A 20,606-nucleotide genomic window follows, 5' to 3' on the forward strand; every position below is an offset into this window, starting at 1 on the left:
TGACATCGCACAGTACACGGGCCGCTAAAATTTTGCCTCCATCAAAATTCGACCCCCGCGGCCGGGATCGAACCCATGTCCTTCGATTCAGCAGTTCCCTTAAAGAACACCAGGTGGTCAAAATTTCCGGAGCCCTTCACTATGGCGTCCCTCATAGCCTGAGTCGCTTTAGGACGTTAAATCCCCATAAACCATAACCTTTCAGAAAATAACTGTCATCATTTCATTAAATAACACGTGTCATACCTTCTCTTCTTCTTCGACCTGCACATGGAGGAGTTGAGTGACTGTTTGAGGCGTCATAATGAAAACCTAAGCGGTCAAGTCGAGTCGCATGGGCAGCATTTCAGCGCTAATTAGTAAGTAGCCTGTGTGTATACATGCAACAATTTTTTTTTCTGTGAAACTACAATTTCCTAGAGCAGATTCATGGTAAGACTTCTTTGCCATTTGCTGCTTGAAAATTCTTCCAAGTGTTTCAGGATTTTGGTGGTCGTTGGTGTCGGCGGCATGCAGTTGGCTGCCATTTCATGACGACAGCAAGGCTATCAATCGGGCCTGCACTCGACCATTCGTTTTGGAAGCGTATGGTGCCAAGCTGCATTTGAACTATCTGAACTAACGCTGCATGCTGCCGGCACCACCGTGGAACTTCACAGAACTAGTGCAGAGAGTGCAGCCAAATCAAAGAAACCTATCATGACCACAATCTTAACAAAGTGGTAGTTTGGGCTTGTTCGTATAGCATATTAGAAGACATAGCGTAGCACAACGGGACAAAGAAATTAAAAGGAGCACACAGCACGAGCGCTTATCCTGTGTGCTCCTTTTCTCTGTCGCATTGTGCTGTACTATGTTTTTTTCTAATATCACCACAATGACCTGTCACACACTACAACAGTGCCTTGTGAGCTTTATGCACCTCACAAGCTTCCAAACAGTCAAGGGACATCATGCACATTGTCCACAGCGCTCATCTCATTAAGGCCTCTTTACAACATCAACTGTAAAAAGGTCTTAAGATTAGAGGCCTTAAAAGGAAGCTTGCTTTTCCAGTTGCCTCATGCGCTCCATGATAGTTGGCCACCTAAGTACAAACACCTTCCCCACGTAAAACAGATGTTCGGTGCAGGTGGCACAGCACACATTTTAAATTCATCACAGAAGGTGGAGGGCTCACCTTGTGGCGCCTTAAAGCATTTGCTGCCTCAGCATTTTAACGTCCCATTTGTTCAGCCTAGATCTGCGCCAGCAAGTGAACACCGGACTCGAAGCAGGAATCGGGAAGGCCCGTGCATACCAGAAAACTGCCTGCAAGTTTTTTCTAGTGCTGTTGTCTGAAATAAATATGAATTTAAAAGAACATGTTTCCCTCTGCAGACACCAAAGCGTAATCGCTTATCTCGCCGCAATTTTATTGCGAAAGCAATACTGCTCGAGGTTTCCGCTCTTGGCCGTCGACCCGGAAAATCCACCATTGACGTTTAGCGTGACCTATGTGTGACGTCATACCAGCTGTGGAAAAGCGGGGCCCCAACTCGGCTCGTCGCGATCGTCCCAGCGAATCCTCCATGCTGCAACTGCGCGCCGCTGCCGCGAGGGGCGCTCGCTGTACGTGACGTCATGCCAGCTATGGAAAAGCGCCCCCCCCCCCCCCCAACTCGGCTCGTCGCGATCGTCCCAGCGAATCCTTCACGCGCCGCTGCTGTGGGGGAGGCGCTCGCTCTATGTGACGTCATGCCAGCTATGGAAAAGCGCCCCCCCCCAACTCGGCTCGTCGCGATCGTCCCAGCGAATCCTTCACGCGCCGCTGCCGTGGGGGAGGCGCTCGCTCTATGTGGCGTCATGCCAGCTGTGGAAAAGCGGCCCCCCAACTCGGTTCGTCGCGATCGTCCCAGCGAATCCTTCACGCGCCGCTGCCGTGGGGGAGGCGCTCGCTCTATGTGACGTCATGCCAGCTATGGAAAAGCGCCCCCCCCCCAACTCGGCTCGTCGCGATCGTCCCAGCGAACCCTCCACGCGCCGCTGCCGTGGGGGAGGCGCTCGTTCTATGTGACGTCATGCCAGCTATGGAAAAGCGCCCCCCCCCAACTCGGCTCGTCGCGATCGTCCCAGGGAATCCTTCACGCGCCGCTGCCGTGGGGGAGGCGCTCGCTCTATGTGACGTCATGCCAGCTATGGAAAAGCGCCCCCCCCCAACTCGGCTCGTCGCGATCGTCCCAGCGAATCCTTCACGCGCCGCTGCCGTGGGGGAGGCGCTCGCTCTATGTGACGTCATGCCAGCTGTGGAAAAGCGGCCCCCCAACTCGGCTCGTCGCGATCGTCCCAGCGAATCCTTCACGCGCCGCTGCCGTGGGGGAGGCGCTCGCTCTATGTGACGTCATGCCAGCTGTGGAAAAGCGGCCCCCCAACTCGGCTCGTCGCGATCGTCCCAGCGAATCCTTCACGCGCCGCTGCCGTGGGGGAGGCGCTCGCTCTATGTGACGTCATGCCAGCTGTGGAAAAGCGGCCCCCCAACTCGGCTCGTCGCGATCGTCCCAGCGAATCCTTCACGCGCCGCTGCCGTGGGGGAGGCGCTCGCTCTATGTGACGTCATGCCAGCTGTGGAAAAGCGGCCCCCCAACTCGGCTCGTCGCGATCGTCCCAGCGAATCCTTCACGCGCCGCTGCCGTGGGGGAGGCGCTCGCTCTATGTGACGTCATGCCAGCTGTGGAAAAGCGGCCCCCCAACTCGGCTCGTCGCGATCGTCCCAGCGAATCCTTCACGCGCCGCTGCCGTGGGGGAGGCGCTCGCTCTATGTGACGTCATGCCAGCTGTGGAAAAGCGGCCCCCCAACTCGGCTCGTCGCGATCGTCCCAGCGAATCCTTCACGCGCCGCTGCCGTGGGGGAGGCGCTCGCTCTATGTGACGTCATGCCAGCTGTGGAAAAGCGGCCCCCCAACTCGGCTCGTCGCGATCGTCCCAGCGAATCCTTCACGCGCCGCTGCCGTGGGGGAGGCGCTCGCTCTATGTGACGTCATGCCAGCTGTGGAAAAGCGGCCCCCCAACTCGGCTCGTCGCAGTCGTCCCAGCGAATCCTCCACGGTATGTCGGACGATGCGTATAAGGTGAAGCTGCAACGATGTGCTGCAGCTAAGAAGCGGCGGCGTGCGGAAGAAACGGGTGAAGAGCTGCAACAACGTTTAGCTAAACGGCGTGCATATTGTAGTCGTTATGGAGAGCGCGAAAGAGACGCAAGAACGACAGAACGAAGCGAGCAAGAGACAACGCGCTCAAGAGACGCCAGAAGAACGCGCCGCAAGACTCGAGAAGCGTCGTATCGCAGATGCGGCTAGAAGTGACACCTCCCTTAGTGACTCCAACTGCGGAAGAGACGGCTTTGAATTCTCGAGAGCGCCGGAATGAGACGCTGCATAGACGACGTGCCGTGGAAACGAAGCTTTCGCAATTCGACTTGGGTTAACCAGAGCTAAACCACAGACAATTTTTTGCACCTGTTTTAGAAAGCGAATTGTAACAAGAGCACACAATTGTAAAGTGCAATTAATTCAACACTCAACAGACTTTCCCAGCCGCGGGGCCACAAAAAATCGGACCGCGTACACAACTCATCGCACGAACGGTCAGTTCAACTCACGACCGGCTTTATTAGTGGTTCAACTAGACTGTTGTCAAAAGTTTCCCGCCTTTTTTTCGGGAGCACGCAAAAGCTGGTAATTATGCGTTACCATGAGTTACGTTGGGCTGGGCTGACAAAAGATATAAAAGCACTATCAGCGCTTGCTCTTTTCCGTAGACCTGCGCAGCTTTTGAGCAGAACTAAAACAGATGAGTCTTTTCCTCCAGGCCTTTGGGTCCACTGGCGAGCAAGCGGGCTCCGTGCTAGTCCTTGGTTATCTGCTAACACAAAATATTCGGGCGCAAGGAAGTTGACAACGGAATGCCGAGTGTCAGATAACAGGCAATCGCTCAGTATGTGTATGCCAAAAGAAAGAAATTACTCACGTGCAACACGATCGCACGCCCGTCCCGCGTCCCAAGATGGCGGGGCACATCTGTCAGTGGGACTATGGTGTCTCCAGACACCATAGTGGCTGCGTTCCAATACTCCCAAGTAGACGGCTACTTAGACGTCTAGCCGGACAGCCGCCATCTTGGGACGCGTTCCATTTCTCGGCGAAGCAGTCTCATAAGACTGCTTCGCCGAAGTCCACATCGATGCAGGCTAACTTGCTGTCTAAAGATGGCGGAGCTGATGTGCGCGGATGAGCGAGTCGTGCTCTTGCGGGCGTCGGACTGTACACGGAGTATAGGAAAGGAAAAATGTGAGTCATTCTATTATGTTATTTGGTACGCAAACTAGTGGCTAATTAATCTTCGTGGACGTGCGATTCCTAGAAGTGAATCAGGCAGGAGAAAATCGTGCAGTTGAGAGCTTTGCCACAGCAGCGGACGCTGTAGGTCTGTTTACGTGATCCGGCATCTGACGATGCCGGATCTTAATTAGCACCTTGATTTTAGAGAATACTCGTCGCTGTAGTTGGTTTCCTCAACGGGCGTTAAGACGGCTGGCGTGACGGTTAACAAATGTGTTCTTCTGTTGCTGTATTAGTTGCATCAACTCTTTCGCGTGCATTCTTTTTTATCTCTACACTCTCAGAACAAATACACCGGCATGTTGCGAATTGATTTTAGTCTTTGCAGGATTAAAGATCGCTGCTGTATTTAGGTCTCTCGCTGTCTCCGAGTGCCACGTAGGGCAGACAGCAGGTTTAATGTCACGTATGTGTTTTCCTGTTGCAGTGTATATTAGCCGTATCGCATTTCGCGCATATTGATTACAGTCTTTTGTATTCTTTATGTTTACAGGACCGTCTGAACGAGCACGTTCGAGGAGCATGTACAGTTGAGCATCAATAATAAAAGAATAATCGCATATCTCTTTAGCGTCGTCTTCGGAGAGCGGCCCCGTCTGCTACAAGTAGACTGACCGATAGGCACATCCACCAGTCCGGTTTACGCGCAAAGTCATTGCAGAAGAAATCTGTAAATTTGTTGAAAACACGTTTTTAATCATCGTTATTGCTCACTTTGTGAAAAATAGTAGTGCAACTGTTCATAAGCTTTAGTTACATTATTATGCCGCAAGGCGGCGTGAGCAGAGACAAGTTCCAATACATGGACATGTAGACTGCTTCCTAGACGTCACACTAGACGTCTTGTTAGACGTCTAGAGTATTGGAACGCAGCCAGTGGGACGCAGTTCTTTGAGCCGTCGAAATAACGCAAGCGTTATTTCAACCCATGACGTCGCATCCGGTTTGAAGAAAAGACGTCACGTCCGTCAATTTTTTTGCTGTTTGAGCCATGTTTGATTCGAGCCGAGCATTGCTTTCAGTACCACTATAGTACCACTATAGTACCACTGCTATAGTAAGACTGCTTCGCCGTAGTCCACATCGATGCAGGCTAACTTGCTGTCTAAAGATGGCGGAGCTGATGTACGCGGATGAGCGAGTCGTGCTCTTGCGGGCGTCGGATTGTACACGGAGTATAGGAAAGGAAAAATGTGAGGCATTCCATTATGTTATTTGGTACGCAAACTAGTGGCTAATTAATCTTCGTGGACGTGCGATTCCTAGCAGTGAATCACGCAGGAGAAAATCGTGCAGTTTAGAGCTTTGCTACAGCAGCGGACGCTGTAGCGGGTCTGTTTACGTGGTCTGTTTACGTGATCCGGCATCGTCAGATGCCGGATCTTTTTTAGCACCTTGATTTCAGAGATTAATACTCGTCGCTGTCGTTGGGTTTCTCGACGGGCGTTAAGACGGCTGGCGTGACGGTTAAAAAATGTGTTCTGTTCTGTATTAGTTGCATCAACTCTTTCGCGTGCATTCTTTTCATCTGTACACTCTCAGAACAAATACACCGGCATGTTGCGAATTGATTTAAGTCTTTACAGGATTAGAGCTCGCTGCTGTCTTTAGGTTAGGTTTCTCGCCGTCTCCGAGTGCCACGAATGGGCCCAGAGTGCAGGTTTAATGGCACGCATGTGTTTTCCTGTTGCAGTGTATGTTAGCCGTATCGCATTTCGCGCATATTGATTACAGTCTTTCGTATTCTTTCTTCTCTTTACAGGACCGTCTGGACGAGCACGTTCGAGGAGCATGTACAGTTGAGCATCAATAATAAAAGAATAATCGCATATCTCTTTAGCGTCGTCTTCGGAGAGCGGCCCCGTCTGCTACAAGTAGACTGACCGATAGGCACATCCACCAGTCCGGTTTACGCGCACTCATTGCAGAAAAAAAATGTGCAAACTTGTTGAAAACACGTTTTTAATCATCGTTATTGCTCAGTTTGAGAAAAATTGTAGTACAACTGTTCATAAGCTTCAGTTACACTGTTATGCCGCGAGGCGGCGTGAGCAGTAGACAAGTTCCAATACATGGACATGTAGACGGCTTCCTAGACATCACACTAGACGTCTAGAGTATTGGAACGCAGCATGTACGAAATGCTAACAATCACAACGTCACGTGACAGAAATTTGCCGATGAGACATACTAAGAAACTTTCAAGAAATATCTCCAAAAACTACTAGACTGCAAATTTTAACCGCTTTTTGTTGCATAAATTTTAATGTGAGGCGCTTACATTAGCAATTTACAAATCAGTTTTCAGAGCATTTGGACGAGAGTACAACGCGCCAGATTTAAACCTTCCAGAACTCGGTCTAGGACGGATCGTGGTCTGAGAGCAAGTACTTGCCAAATTATTATTTATAACCGTGAACAAGTATTTTCATGCGCTAATCTAGCCTCAGCTGCAAACCATCAAGGTTTTCCATGGTAATGGGCTCGTTATAACCTCTTTGTTTACGGTCACGTACGTGGTTATATTGTCTCCATTTGTGCCCGCAACTTATTTGTTGTCGGTTTAGGTTGGCAGAGTTTTTCAATGCTTTGAAGGACTCTGCCAACATTAACCTAAACCGACAACAAATAAGTTCAATGCATTGAAGGACTCTGCTGTTGGGGTGTAGTGTGCCGCATATGACTAGAGCTTAAATCTGGAACCCTCCACAATAAGCCACGCATACTCATCCCGAGCCAGGCAAAGCGAAATGAACACTAAAAAACGTTGTGTTTAGGACGGATGCGTCCGCGCTTTGCAATAGGCTGCGGTGCGTATTTTCGGCTGTTTTGCAGCACGGGCTCGTTAAATGGCCAGAAATGTGCTTATTTTTGCATACAGTAGCTTTTTATGAGAGCGCTGAGTCAAAAGAAGTATGACTATAAATATAAGACTCTAAAAACAGCTTTGGGTCACGCTGTGGACTTATATAAGGACCGTGACTTGTTGGTCCATTATTCTAGAAAAAGAAATAAAAATCTGCATACCACCTATAGGCCAATCTGTAGGCTTGGCCGTGCGATAGACTTCACGGCCCACCCGTTAAAAAAGGTATAGCCACCATCACCATCACAGAAGATTAAGGAAAAAGCGACAAAGTGTTTCCATCGCCTTCTGTGGCACTACAGTTTTTTTTTACTTATGAGAACTCGACAGAAATTATGCGATTAGTAATCTGAAAGGGTGGTCATTTTTTGCCGTGGTATATTGTTGCGTACATCTTCCTCGCAAAAATTAGAGAAATGAAAAGTTCTCCAATATTTGCTAATAATTAGAATAAGTGATATTAACCATTCAGCTGACCTTGCCTGGAAACTATTTCAGGCCAATATTACAAGGGAAAAAATCAGTATCGTGCCACCTTGAAACTGGAGCATGGTGTCTTTCAGAGAACCAAGTAGAGAAATAGGCACAAAATACAGCCCCCTGTCACGGGTTATGACAGCGCTCTCCACGAACTCGCACTGGGACGCATTGCAATTGCCGTTTGCCGCACTTTAACTGTCGAAGCCGCAAATTTGTCTTGATTACAGAGCCACGCCCAGTAGTACGTACTTTATGGTGTATATCTATACACAAATAGAAGTCTGTCTTCTCTACTAGGTAGGTAGGTAGGTGAAAACTTTATTGGTGAGGCTTATGGATGAGTCACTGCCTAGGGTTGGTCTGGCTCTTGATCCCGGGTGGTGGGCAACAGTCCACGACGTGCGGCGACCTCTCCAGCCCACTCTACCAGCCGCCTGCGGCTACAGAATGCCCTAGCGACGTGCTTAAACGCGCGACCACCTTAAAGGGGCCCCTAAACACATTTTCAGTGCATTGTTTTGCCTGTTGGTTGCATAGGAAATATAGTGATGCTATTAGCATCGGTCGTACCACGTATACTGTGGTTTTTAATATTTTAATTAACTCGCAAAAGCAAATTCATGGCGCTGACGGTGTCACCATACAGTGACGGTTTTTAGCAGCGGATATGACATCACCTTGCGCTAGCTTGATGATTGGACAAAGAGTAAATATACTGCGAATTGGGTTTATAACTAGAGATACATTTTGTCAAGTTTTTGCGTTTTATATTACATTAACAAAGCCAGCTTGTTTGCCCTAGATAAAAGTACTGTAAATCGAGTAAAACAAAAACACGCCACCAGAGGCACTGGCTACTTTTTCCATCGAAGGACTTTGCGCCTCTCTGTAAACATCCTACGACCTAGCACTAAACACTTACGGCTACTCGATGTACCTGAGAGCGGCTTTTCGGAATCAATCCGATCGAGCCATTGCACTCTATAAGCGTTCGTTTCGGTCCCATGGAAGGATGAGTTCGTTTCACATTTAGCAGGCAGTGCACATCGTCAGTTTATGGAGAATCACTGGACGGTGGCGCCAGATGGCGCCACGTTCCCGTCAACAGCGCGCGCTCCTTGCTCGCCGTGGCCAACCAGCGCGCTAGGAGCGACTAATTGTCACCGAAGCGGTGGCCTTGTGGTAGAGCATCCGCCTCGCATTCAGGAGGTGCTGGGCACGATCCCCAGTGCCGCCGAGTACCCACCGGCTTTTAATGGGTACAAGATTTCCCCGGCCTGGTGCTCGGCTCTTCTGGGTGAGATGCTTGGGAAAAGGGTTTTGACCACAGAGCGACGGGCGATGGTTGGCGGTAAGCAGTAGCGGTACGCGCTAAATGTGTCTGATATCTTGCGCAGGCTGTCCCACCGTCGCAGTATCTCGCGCTCGAGTTCGGATCCATAAGTAAGGGAGCGTCACTTATCAGTGTTCCCTTGAGCGCCGTCGACGTGACGATGAAGCATCGCTGGGTCAGCTGGGCGTTCACATGGTTGTTGTAACCATGCAAACGGTGCTGCCAGCCTTGGCATGAACGAGTTACGGAGAACAGGCAACCATGGAGTGCGAACTTCCGCCACGTGCTCAGATAGGCTGTTTTTATTGGTCGCGCTGGGTGTCGGCATTGGGAGAGTGAAATGGGAATGAGAAGCTGCGCGAAAATCGAGTTCTGGGCAGCATTTTGTTTGCTTGTATTTTGAAATTTCTTCATTGAATAACTCCCGTTTCTATGCCTTGATTCTCGCAATTCTTTTTGAGTCAGCATCTGTGTGACATAAAGAATCCATCTGAAGCGTAACCGGCATCCGTTCAAGCGGTGTTTCGCAGCCCCTTTAAAGAACCCGATGTGGTCGAAATTATTCCGGAGCCCACCACTACGGCACCTTCCTTTCTTCTTTCATTCCCTCCTTTATCCCTTCCCTTACGGCGCGGTTCAGGTATCCAACGATATATGAGACAGATACTGTGCCATTTCGTTCCCCCTGCCAAAAAAACGATTATTATTATTATTATTATTATTATTATTATCTTTAATTACCGTAGCGCTTTGGAGCGGTCACAGAAGGCTGCTGCATTTGAACCTCTATCTCAGCGTTAAAAGGCCACCGAGAGGGGTGTTAGAGCTCGGCTTTAAAATGCTTGCACTATGTGGTGTACAGGCCACCGAGCGTCCATGCCTCGTAGGAGGCCTCAAAATCGAGCGGGAAATTTACATTTTTAAAAATTCCCGCTTTCGCACCTCGCGGCGACGCGCTGTACCGGGCTTTCGCGCGAAACCTGTACGACATCATGTCGTGCAAGTGACGTCACCAGCCGGGGGTTATCATTGGTTCACAGCGTCAAATTCTTTCAGACGTCACGCGCTCGCCGAAGCCGGCTGAGGTAGGGGAGGGGCCGAGTGTGCGAGGCCGGCGGAGGAGCGCCGCCGTTTTGGCGTGCGAGATGAGAGGGAGAGGCGCGAAGATGCGGAAGTTCAAATTTTGTCTACTCAGCTTCCACAAAACGCATTAAAATAATTCTTGCTGGAGGATTATGAAGCGGCGTCCTTTAACATCCCAGACATATCGCGACTTCATTGACAGCCCCTTTCTGGAGCCCTTTAAATATAAAAGTATCAAAAGGCCCTACTTTGGGTCCATTTTCTGTAACTATCTGCTAGACGACAGGAGCGCGATCAGCCAAATGCTTCCAGAGCTATGTGGCTGGCTGGATCAGGAGGGCTTCGGGCACACTGGTGGAAGCCGCCGCCTATAGCGCTCCTATCTTCTGCTACGGTGCCACAGAAAGTTATCGCGTGAACATATTACACCAGGTGCATGTAACGTGCAGTTTGGTCAAAAGTCTTCGGCCATAGGGACTACTTTAGAGCCGCACTCCCGGATCCCTTGAACACCAGAGGGCCCTGAAAGGCTTGTGCCGCTGCCGCCTATTCTCGCCTTGCAGAAGTTTACAGCTTGATGAGCGAATTGAATGCTTCGCTACTGGTTAAAAAGTAAACCTTGTGTCCTGGAGACTTTTGACGGGGTGTTGCAAATGGGTTGCAAGCCCCAAGGGTAGCGTTGGCCTGGCGGCCTGGGGCACAGATGGAAACATCCGAAGGTCCCGGCAAAGGATGAGTCGACTGGCAACAGAACAACTTGTTTATTCTGGCATCGCAAAAGAGCAGCCGGTCAGGGCGACCACGTTACTCGAAGGAAGGAATCGAAGTCTCTCTGGCGTCCGGGGCAGCTCCCTTTATACCCACGGAGTCGAGGGCAAGAAGGAACGGCTTGGGATGAGGCGCCCGATACGGCGACGCTCTGACATGTTCAGACGTGACGTGCGCGTCCGCCGGGCCGGCGCCGGTCAGACCTCCTCGCCTCCCAGTTGGGGAGCTCCTCTCCCCGGCTGCCGCGCTTTGACAAGCGTGGGCACCAACATGCACACACACACACACGCACACACGACGACACGTGGCATTGAAACCTGCCTGGACGCGCTTGGCGGGAGGCGTTACGGCAGCACTGAACGGGCCCAAAATGACCGCCACTTTGAACGAAGCCCCGGCGTCCGTTGCATCCGCGCCGGCTATACCGCGCGTCGCAGGCGAAACGTAACAGACCGCCCCGCCGGGAGAAGGAGATCCCGATGGTCAGGGGACTGCATCCGCTGTCCAGAGGGATGTCGCTCGATGATGCTCGTAATCGAAACCGGTCGTCCCTCGACGTTGCTTGAGCGCAGCGCACAGAGAAGGCCTCGTTCTCGGGTTCAGGATCACACAGGACACTGCAAAGTCACTTCGGGAGAGTTGCCATTTTTGTGCTCGTTCCCAGCAAGCGTTAGAACTACGCCGAAACGCAACCGCTCAGTTAGCAAGTACGAGACAACCCTCACTAAGCTCTGCCAGGCTCTTTCCCCTTTTATACTACTGCCTAGTTCCTTACAGTAGTCAAGCAGCACTCAGAACGCGTCCACAAATTGGAAAATTGCACTAGAAAGCACATAATCACTTTGAAACACTAAACAAAAGCAATATGTTAAAAATCCTGCCTCAGGAAGAAAACATCAGTAACAAACAACTTTGAGGCGGATTCCTACGTTAGCGGCTTCGACTTAAGCCATCGGCGTTACCGTTGAGACTCCCCTTTTTGTAACGCACCTCAAAGGAATATTGTTGCAAAGCGAGGCTCCAGCGCAGGAGGCGGCCATTTTTGGGAGAGATGGTCTGCAGCCATTGGAGAGGGCAGTGATCCGTCTCAATGATAAACCTCGAGCCGGCTAGGTAGCATGACAATTTCTGAACGGCCCACACGAGACACGCACACTCTTTCTCGGTGGCGCTGTACGCCTGCTCACGACAGGTCAGCTTACGACTAGCATACAGGACGGGGTGTTCCACTTCTCCATTTTCCCGTTGGCACAGTACAACGCCCATGCCTCGCTCACTAGCATCGCACTGAACAACGAACCCTTTTGTGTAGTCTGGCAATCGTAGCACAGGCTGGCTTGTTAGGGCGCTCTTTAGGGCGCTAAAGGCTCTTTCCTTTGTCTCGCCCCAGACGACTGTTTGGGGCTCTGTTTTTCTTAGAGCATCCGTCAGGGGAGCCGCGATATTGGAGTACCTGGGGATGTACCTCTGATAGTAGCCGGCGACACCTAAGAACGACCGAATATCGGTCTTCGTGCGCGGTTGCGGGAAGTCTCGCACAGCGGCCACCTTTATTTCAGAGGGGCGGCGACGACCCTGTCCAATCACGTGACCGAGGTAGACAACCTCGGCCTGTGCTAATTGGCACTTGGGAGCCTTGACTGTCAAGCCCGCTTCGCGCAGGCGGGTTAGCACTGCCCGCAAGTGTGCCATATGCTCAGACCAGGATGCGGAGAATATCGCTACGTCGTCTAAATACGGTAAAGCGAATTCTTCCTGTCCCCGCAACACTTTGTCCATGAGGCTTGAAAAGCAGTATGGCGCGTTCTTCAAACCAAAACTCAAAACTTTAGGACGGAATGTTCCCATTGGTGAAATGAATGCCGCATACCTACTAGCCTCTTGTGACATTCCTTGTGTGTGCTACGAGGTACATTCCTTGTGTGTGCTACGAGGTTCCACGTTCGACGGCGCGGCGTAGACGGAGACCCAGATGACAGGCATCATCAATTACCCAGCCATGCTCGTTGAGAGTGACAACCAGAACGAAGGGGTTTAAGCCCAACCGGACCCAACCGGACCCGCCGCCGCCGCCGCGGGGAAACAGGCTTTATCCTCCCCAATTTGCGTGGCCGTTCCAGGTGCGGCCCTCCCGGGCACATTCCAGGACAAGGGAAGACGGAGACCCAGATGACAGGCATCATCAATTACCCAGCCATGCTCGTTGAGAGTGACAACCAGAACGAAGGGGTTTAAGCCCAACCGGACCCAACCGGACCCGCCGCCGCCGCCGCGGGGAAACAGGCTTTATCCTCCTCAATTTGCGTGGCCGTTCCAAGTGCGGCCCTCCCGGGCACATTCCAGGACAAGGGAATTGTCAGCGATCCAGAGCGCGCCGTACCACAGCCGACGCTATGCGCTACCGCGAAGACAACATTCTTTCCCTCGGACTCAACACGTGAGGGGGGCGAGACAATAAGTGCGGTGGTATGTTTGTGCGCCCAAGTGAAAGCCCTAGCCCCCCCTCCTTCCCATCCGGCGTGGGCGTCCTCACCCTAGGGAGTGTGGAGAAGAGGATATAAAAATCGAGAAGCAGTACGGAAGAGACACGCTCAGGACGACATCGGTCGCCAAGAGGGCCTTCAGCGCCGAAGCCCGACGGCGTGCAGCTTCTGCCAGCAACCGCTCGAGCCCAACTCCGGAGCCACTCCATCGCCCCCATGAAGTCGTCGGCACGTAAGCTCGGACGCCCCAGCCTCTGATGTATAATCTTAATCATGTGTAATTATTGAATATACCTGTTTGTTTAAACTGAGCCATACGGTGTCTCTTTGCCTCTCCGTCCCGTGTGGACCTGCGCATTATGGGGGTCATCACACTCTTCTGTAAGTGGAACCTGCCAATAACCCCTGACAAGATCTAGGGTGGAAATAAACTGAGCGCTACTAACTTTCTCAAGGCGCTCCTCGATGTTAGGGATCGGATAAATTTGATCCTTAGTGATGGAATTAAGCCTGCGGTAGTCGACGCAAGGACGAGGTTCCTTGCCCGGTACCTCAACTAAAATCAAAGGGGAGGTATAATCGCTCTCACCCGCCTCAATAACACCGAGCTGTAGCATTTTCTTTACCTCAGCCTCCATAATATCGCGCAGGCGGGGTGACACCCGGTACGCCTTGGATCGTACTGGCTCTGGGGAGGTAAGTTCTATATCATGAGTAAGGACAGAAGTCCTACCAGGCCTCTCAGAGAACTGACCTTGAAACTCTTGTAAGAGTTGGTGTAGTTCGGTTTTCTGCTCAGCCGACAGCGGTGCTTTAATGATTAAGTCACTAATGACCTGATCAGTGTCTTCCCTGTTCGTCACTGAGCCTAGTCCCGGAAGCTCGACCGGAAGCTCTTCGGGAACGTTTACCATCATACACACCACTGCTTCCCGTTGTCTATAGGGTTTGAGCAGATTACAGTGGTAAACTTGCTGTGCTTTCCGCTTTCCTGGCAGACTCACCACGTAGTTAACATCCGACAGTTTTTGAACAATCCGTGCTGGGCCCTCCCACTGCACGTCGAGTTTGTTTTTTAGCGATGTGCGCAATACCATTATCTCATCGCCCACCTCAACGACGGGCCCTGGCTGTCCGATCATAATAAACCTTGGCCCTCTGCTGGGCCTTTGCCATTGCTTCACCTGACAACTCCTGTGCCCTTCTTAAGCGTTCGAGGAGACTAAGCACGTACTCGACCACGACTGGGTCGTCGCCCCTGCCTTCCCACGAGTCTCAAAGCATGCGAAGCGGAGACCGCAGCGAGCGACCGTACACCAGCTCAGCTGGCGAAAACCCCGTAGCCGCATGCGGCGCGGTCCTTAATGCAAACATCACCCCAGGCAGACACAGCTCCCAATCACTTTGTTGCTCAAAACACAATGCTCTCAACACGCGCTTCATGACGGAGTGGAGGTTCTCAACGGAATTCGACTGTGGGTGGTACACTGAGCTGTGTAACAGCTTTACCCCACACCTTTCGAGAAAGGCTGTCGTCAAAGCGCTAGTAAACACTGTGCCCTGATCTGACTGGATTTCCGCCGGAAAACCAACTCGCGCAAATATGGACAGTAGTGCATTGACTATCTCAACTGAGCTGAGTTCTTTAAGCGGCACTGCTTCAGGGAACTTTGTCGCTGGGCAGATCACAGTCAAAATGTGTCTGTACCCCGTGGCTGTTACCGGCAGAGGTCCCACTGTATCAATAACGAGCCGTCTAAAAGGCTCCGTAATGATAGGTACCAACTTCAACGGCGCCCTCGATTTGTCCCCTGGTTTGCCAACCCGCTGACAGGTGTCATATGTCCTCACAAAGTGTTCTACGTCACGAAAACACCCTGGCCAATAGTACTCTTGCAAGAGACGGTCCTTAGTCTTCTTAACTCCTAGGTGTCCGGACCACGAACCGCCATGCGACAAGCGCAACAGATCCTGACGGTAGCACTGAGGCACGATCAGCTGATCGAACTCGACTCCCCTGCGGTCTAGATACTTCCGGTACAAGACCCCACCTCTTTCCACAAAACGAGCATTTTTCTTGGCGATACCTTCCTTGACATTGCAGCGCATGTTTTCTAGGCTGCCATCCTTTTTTTGCTCGGCTATCAAAGCCGACCGGCTGACTTTTAGCAACCTATTAAGTCCATCGGACGTAGGCGCGATGAGCAAATCTGCAGATAGCTCTTCTAACTTTCCCGTGTCGGGCATTTCCTCTCCAGTACCTGGTGCCTTCAACGCTACAGGCTCAATTTTATTCAGTTCGGACGTGCTCTGAATATCAGCTTGCTGCGCCTCCGACCCTTTCTCATTGTTCGACAACGTCGGCCCCGCAACTACCGCCTTTGCAGCGAGCTCCCGAACTCTCGATCTGGTTAATGCCTGAACGCTAGCCTCACCAAACAAAAGCCCCTTCTCGCGCAGGAGGTGATCGGACCTGTTCGAAAATAGGTACGGGTACTGGGGGGGGGGGGGGGCAGCATAGATGACACTGCGGCCTCCGTCTCAAGTGCTCCGAAAGGTCCTTCAATAAGCACTTTTGCTACGGGCAGACACACGCTGTGAGCTTCCACTGCTTGCTTGATCCATGCGCACTCGCCCGTGAACATATCGGGTTCTACGTAAGAGGGGTGAACTACATCCATTGTAGCTGCGGAATCACGAAGCACTCGGCACTCTTTCCCGTTCACGAGGAAGTCTCGCATGTAAGGCTCGAGAAGCTTCGTGTTCTCGTCAGTGCTGCATAATGACAAAAACACGACTTTTGTTTTTGTTTCTGGACACTGCGCCGAAAAGTGACCCGGCTTCTGGCACGTATAACACACGCGCGCTTGCCTCGTCTCGAACCGCTTTCTGCGTTCGGCTTCGGCTGCCGCCGTCTCCTTACGTTCGGTCGGACTGCTTTCACTCGCATCCGCACTACGTGTGTCCCCCCTTGCTCTCATGGGTGTGAACTTCGGCCTCTCAGACTTGGAGCCAAATTCACCCTTTTGACCGTCCTTAGCTCCGCGAGCCCAACGCGTCACAAACTCCTCGGCTAGCTCGGCGGCTTTAGCCACTGTACTAACGTCTGGCCTATCCAAGACCCAGTACCGCACGTTCTCAGGTAACCGACTATAAAACTGTTCTAGCCCGAAACACTGCAGAATTTTCTCGTGGTCACCAAACGCTTTCTCTTCTTTGAGCCACTCCTGCATGTTTGACATAAGCCTGTAGGCAAACTCTGTATATGACTCACTTCTGCCTTTTTCATTTTCCCGAAACTTCCGACGGAACGCCTCCGCTGACAGCCTGTACTTTTTTAGCAGACTCGATTTCACTTGGTCGAAATCCTCTGCCTCCTCTCTCTTCAAGCGAGCGACTACGTCGGCCGCCTCGCCGGGTAACAAAGTGAGCAAGCGCTGTGGCCACGTTTCCCGAGAGAACCCCTGCTTCTCGCACGTTCGCTCAAAGTTAACCAGGAACAAACCAATGTCCTCTCCAAGCTTAAACGGCCGCATCAGGTCAGTCATTTTGAACGATACCCGTTCTCCTGCACCGTGTGCCTGACTTCCATTACGAGCGCGTTCCATCTCTACCTCGAGACGCTTCATTTCCAAAGCGTGTTGACGGTCGCGCTCGTCTTTTTGCTCTTTACGTTCGCGCTCCTCTTTTTGCTCCCTCTCCTCAATGGTCTCAAGGCATTCCGACAGCTCGTCATCCTCAGCCTCCAACTCAAGAATAGCCCTTAGCAGTTCTGGTTTTCTGAGTTTGTCTGAGACATCCAGACCCAACTCTCTTGCAAGCTCCAGCAATTTCGGTTTGCGCAACGACTTCAAATCCATGGCTGCTCCGAATGCTGCTTTCTCTACTGCCTACTATTGTCTTGCCGCAAACTAACCCGGCAGCAACGACAACCACAATTACCAGCTCTGTTTCTGACACTAACAAAAGCCTGGCAAAACTCAGAAGAAGAAAGTCCCGCACTCACCAAACCTCGCAGCCAAGAATTCAGCGCAGTCGTTCCGCTGCAGGCAACCAGTCATCACACAGGGCTCGTTGCACTGCTCCCGGATGGTCGTTGTGCTGCTCAGCGTACAGTTGACCGCATATCTTCGCTGCTGGCCTCCGTTGTCGGGATCTCACCGCTGGCAACCAGTTGTCGCAAATGGGTTGCAAGCCCCAAGGGTAGCGTTGGCCTGGCGGCCTGGGGCACAGATGGAAACATCCGAAGGTCCCGGCAAAGGATGAGTCGACTGGCAACAGAACAACTTGTTTATTCTGGCATCGCAAAAGAGCAGCCGGTCAGGGCGACCACGTTACTCGAAGGAAGGAATCGAAATCTCTCTGGCGTCCGGGGCAGCTCCCTTTATACCCACGGAGTCGAGGGCAAGAAGGAACGGCTTGGGATGAGGCGCCCGATACGGCGACGCTCTGACATGTTCAGACGTGACGTGCGCGTCCGCCGGGCCGGCGCCGGTCAGACCTCCTCGCCTCCCAGTTGGGGAGCTCCTCTCCCCGGCTGCCGCGCTTTGACAAGCGTGGGCACCAACATGCACACACACACACACGCACACACGACGACACGTGGCATTGAAACCTGCCTGGACGCGCTTGGCGGGAGGCGTTACGGCAGCACTGAACGGGCCCAAAATGACCGCCACTTTGAACGAAGCCCCGGCGTCCGTTGCATCCGCGCCGGCTATACCGCGCGTCGCAGGCGAAACGTAACAGGGGCCATACGTGGTGCTAGTATTTTCCGTACAATGTACTCCGTTCCTTGTACTTTTCGCTATTTCACTGTCACATCAGCTACTGCACGAATTGTGGGGCCAAACATACAAAATCTATTTAGTTCCCATACAGAGACTACAGCATTGCAGGTAATTGGCCATGCGTCTTCAAACAATAGCTACAGCTGTCTACATAAGAAGCATCACATATTGTCATTTGAATCCATGCTTACTTACAAACTATGTGTATTGATAAATAATATTATTAATACTAATACTGCCCTACCACCAAGTTTTTTCTTATTGCCATACCGTAACACAAGACATGCATGACGAAAGAAGAAGGCGCCGACCAAAAGAAAAGATGGGATGACGTTTCGGCTCCCCCACGGGAGCCTTGTTCACAATGAGGCATAACGTAGCTTCGTCCTTTATTTATACACGGCGCATGAGCGACCCCAGACACCTGGAAGCATGCACCGCCGCCCTTGAATCAGACCCATCACTGCCAGAAAGAACCCCGATAGATGTGCATGACCTGACCCGCCTTCTGAGATTTTGCCTGTCAAACACGTACTTCACTGTTGAGGATGTCCCGTTCAGGCAGATTCACGGAGCCGCCATGGGTGCATTGATTTCTGTGACAGTTGCGAACTTGGCCATGGAGGAAATCGAAGGCCGTGCTCTTGCGTCCTTCACGCCTGCCCCAAAAGTATTCCTGAGGTACGTGGACGACTGCTTTTGCATCCTGAAGAAAGAAGCATTGCATGACTTTACTACTCACCTCAACAGTGTGGAGCCTAGCATACAGTTCACCGTTGAAGAGGAAATCAACGGCCGCCTCCCATTTTTAGATATACTCGTTTCCAGACAGTCCTCACGTCTAAATTTCACCATTTACAGAAAACCCACGCACACCGGCCGGTACCTACATTTTAAGTCCGTTCACCCTGATTGCCAGAAACGTTCTGTGGTGTCATCGCTCCTCCGACGAAAAGAAATGTGTTCCAGAGGAGAAGACCAGATCGCTGAAGATGTGCGTGTACGGCGTGACTTGTCCACATGTGGCTATCCTGTACACGTCATGGACTCCGTACAGCGCCAAATGGAACGTCCTAGGCTGCAAGCTAGTCCCGCTACCTGCAGAAACGAGCCGCGATTCCCTATGTTCCTGGCATCAGCGAACCTTTGGCGCGCATATTACGGTCCTACGAAGTTAAAACCGCGCATGTGCCAGCTCGAAAACTGAGGAGTCAGCTTGTGCACGTCAAAGACAAGCTAAAGAAAGAAAAGTTCCCAGGTGTCGTGTATTCGATACCGTGTGCGGACTGCCCATCTGTTTATATCGGCGAGTCGGGTGACTTTGAACGAAGAATACGGGATCACCAGAGTGACGTCAGAAACCGGCGCGCAGGTCAAAATGCGCTTGCCGAGCACTCGGTTTCCGCCGCACACAACATAGACTGGGCCGAAGCACGTGTGATTGCAAAAGAAAGGGACAGCAAGTCACGGCTCTATCCGGAATCACTGATTATTCAGACGACAGCGCACACGCTCAATCGAAATGACGGGAACTTGCCCCCAATCTGCGCCAGGTGTCTGGGGTCGCTCATGCGCCGTGTATAAATAAAGGACGAAGCTACGTTATGCCTCATTGTGAACAAGGCTCCCGTGGGGGAGCCGAAGCGTCATCCCATCTTTTCTTTTGGTCGGCGCCTTCTTCTTTCGTCATGTACCATCCCGACCAGACGGGTTTCCGTCAGACTCTAGACTTCAAGACATGCATTAAATGGAAATATCAATTTGCCTGCCCGTCGCGATGTATACGGGGAACGCTTAGTTCAATTTTCCGCCGAAAAAGTCTGGAACGCAGTGCTTATTAATGTGAAGCTTGCAAATAACTTTAAGCTGTGCTCCAAGCTTTTCTTTACTAGCAGCCAGGAAGGGCTCTGACTCCCTCCCCCCCTTTTTTAACGGTTTGTTGACCTTTGTTAACTTTTTTCCTGTTCCTTATGTTTTTTTTAAGCGTTACTTCAAATGCGCATTTTTTCCAAGCCATTTTTTATTGCTGTTTGTGTGTTTCCTTTTATTTTATTTTTATTTTATTTTCTTGCTCATTACGGCTGCCTGGGGCATTTTATTTTATTTTGCACTGGACCGTTTCCCTATAGCCCCACTGCTATCTGTCCAAATATTTTTTATGTAATGCCTTGTGCTTCCCAAAAAAAAAAGAATGTTTTGACTTTGACTTTGGAAAAGCTACGGAATGGGACACAGAAGCAACAGGAAAACATACGCAGACAGGTATAGCAACCCGTGCGATGTCAGTGCACGTTAAAGATCCCCAGGTGGTCGAAATTATTCCGGAGCCCTCCACTACGGCACCTCATTCTTCCTTTCTTCGTTCACTCCCTCCTTTATCCCTTCCCTTACGGCGCGGTTCAGGTGTCCAACGATATATGAGACAGA

Source organism: Amblyomma americanum, chromosome 1, assembly GCF_052857255.1.
Source record: "Amblyomma americanum isolate KBUSLIRL-KWMA chromosome 1, ASM5285725v1, whole genome shotgun sequence".
NCBI classification, from domain to species: Eukaryota; Metazoa; Arthropoda; class Arachnida; order Ixodida; family Ixodidae; genus Amblyomma; species Amblyomma americanum.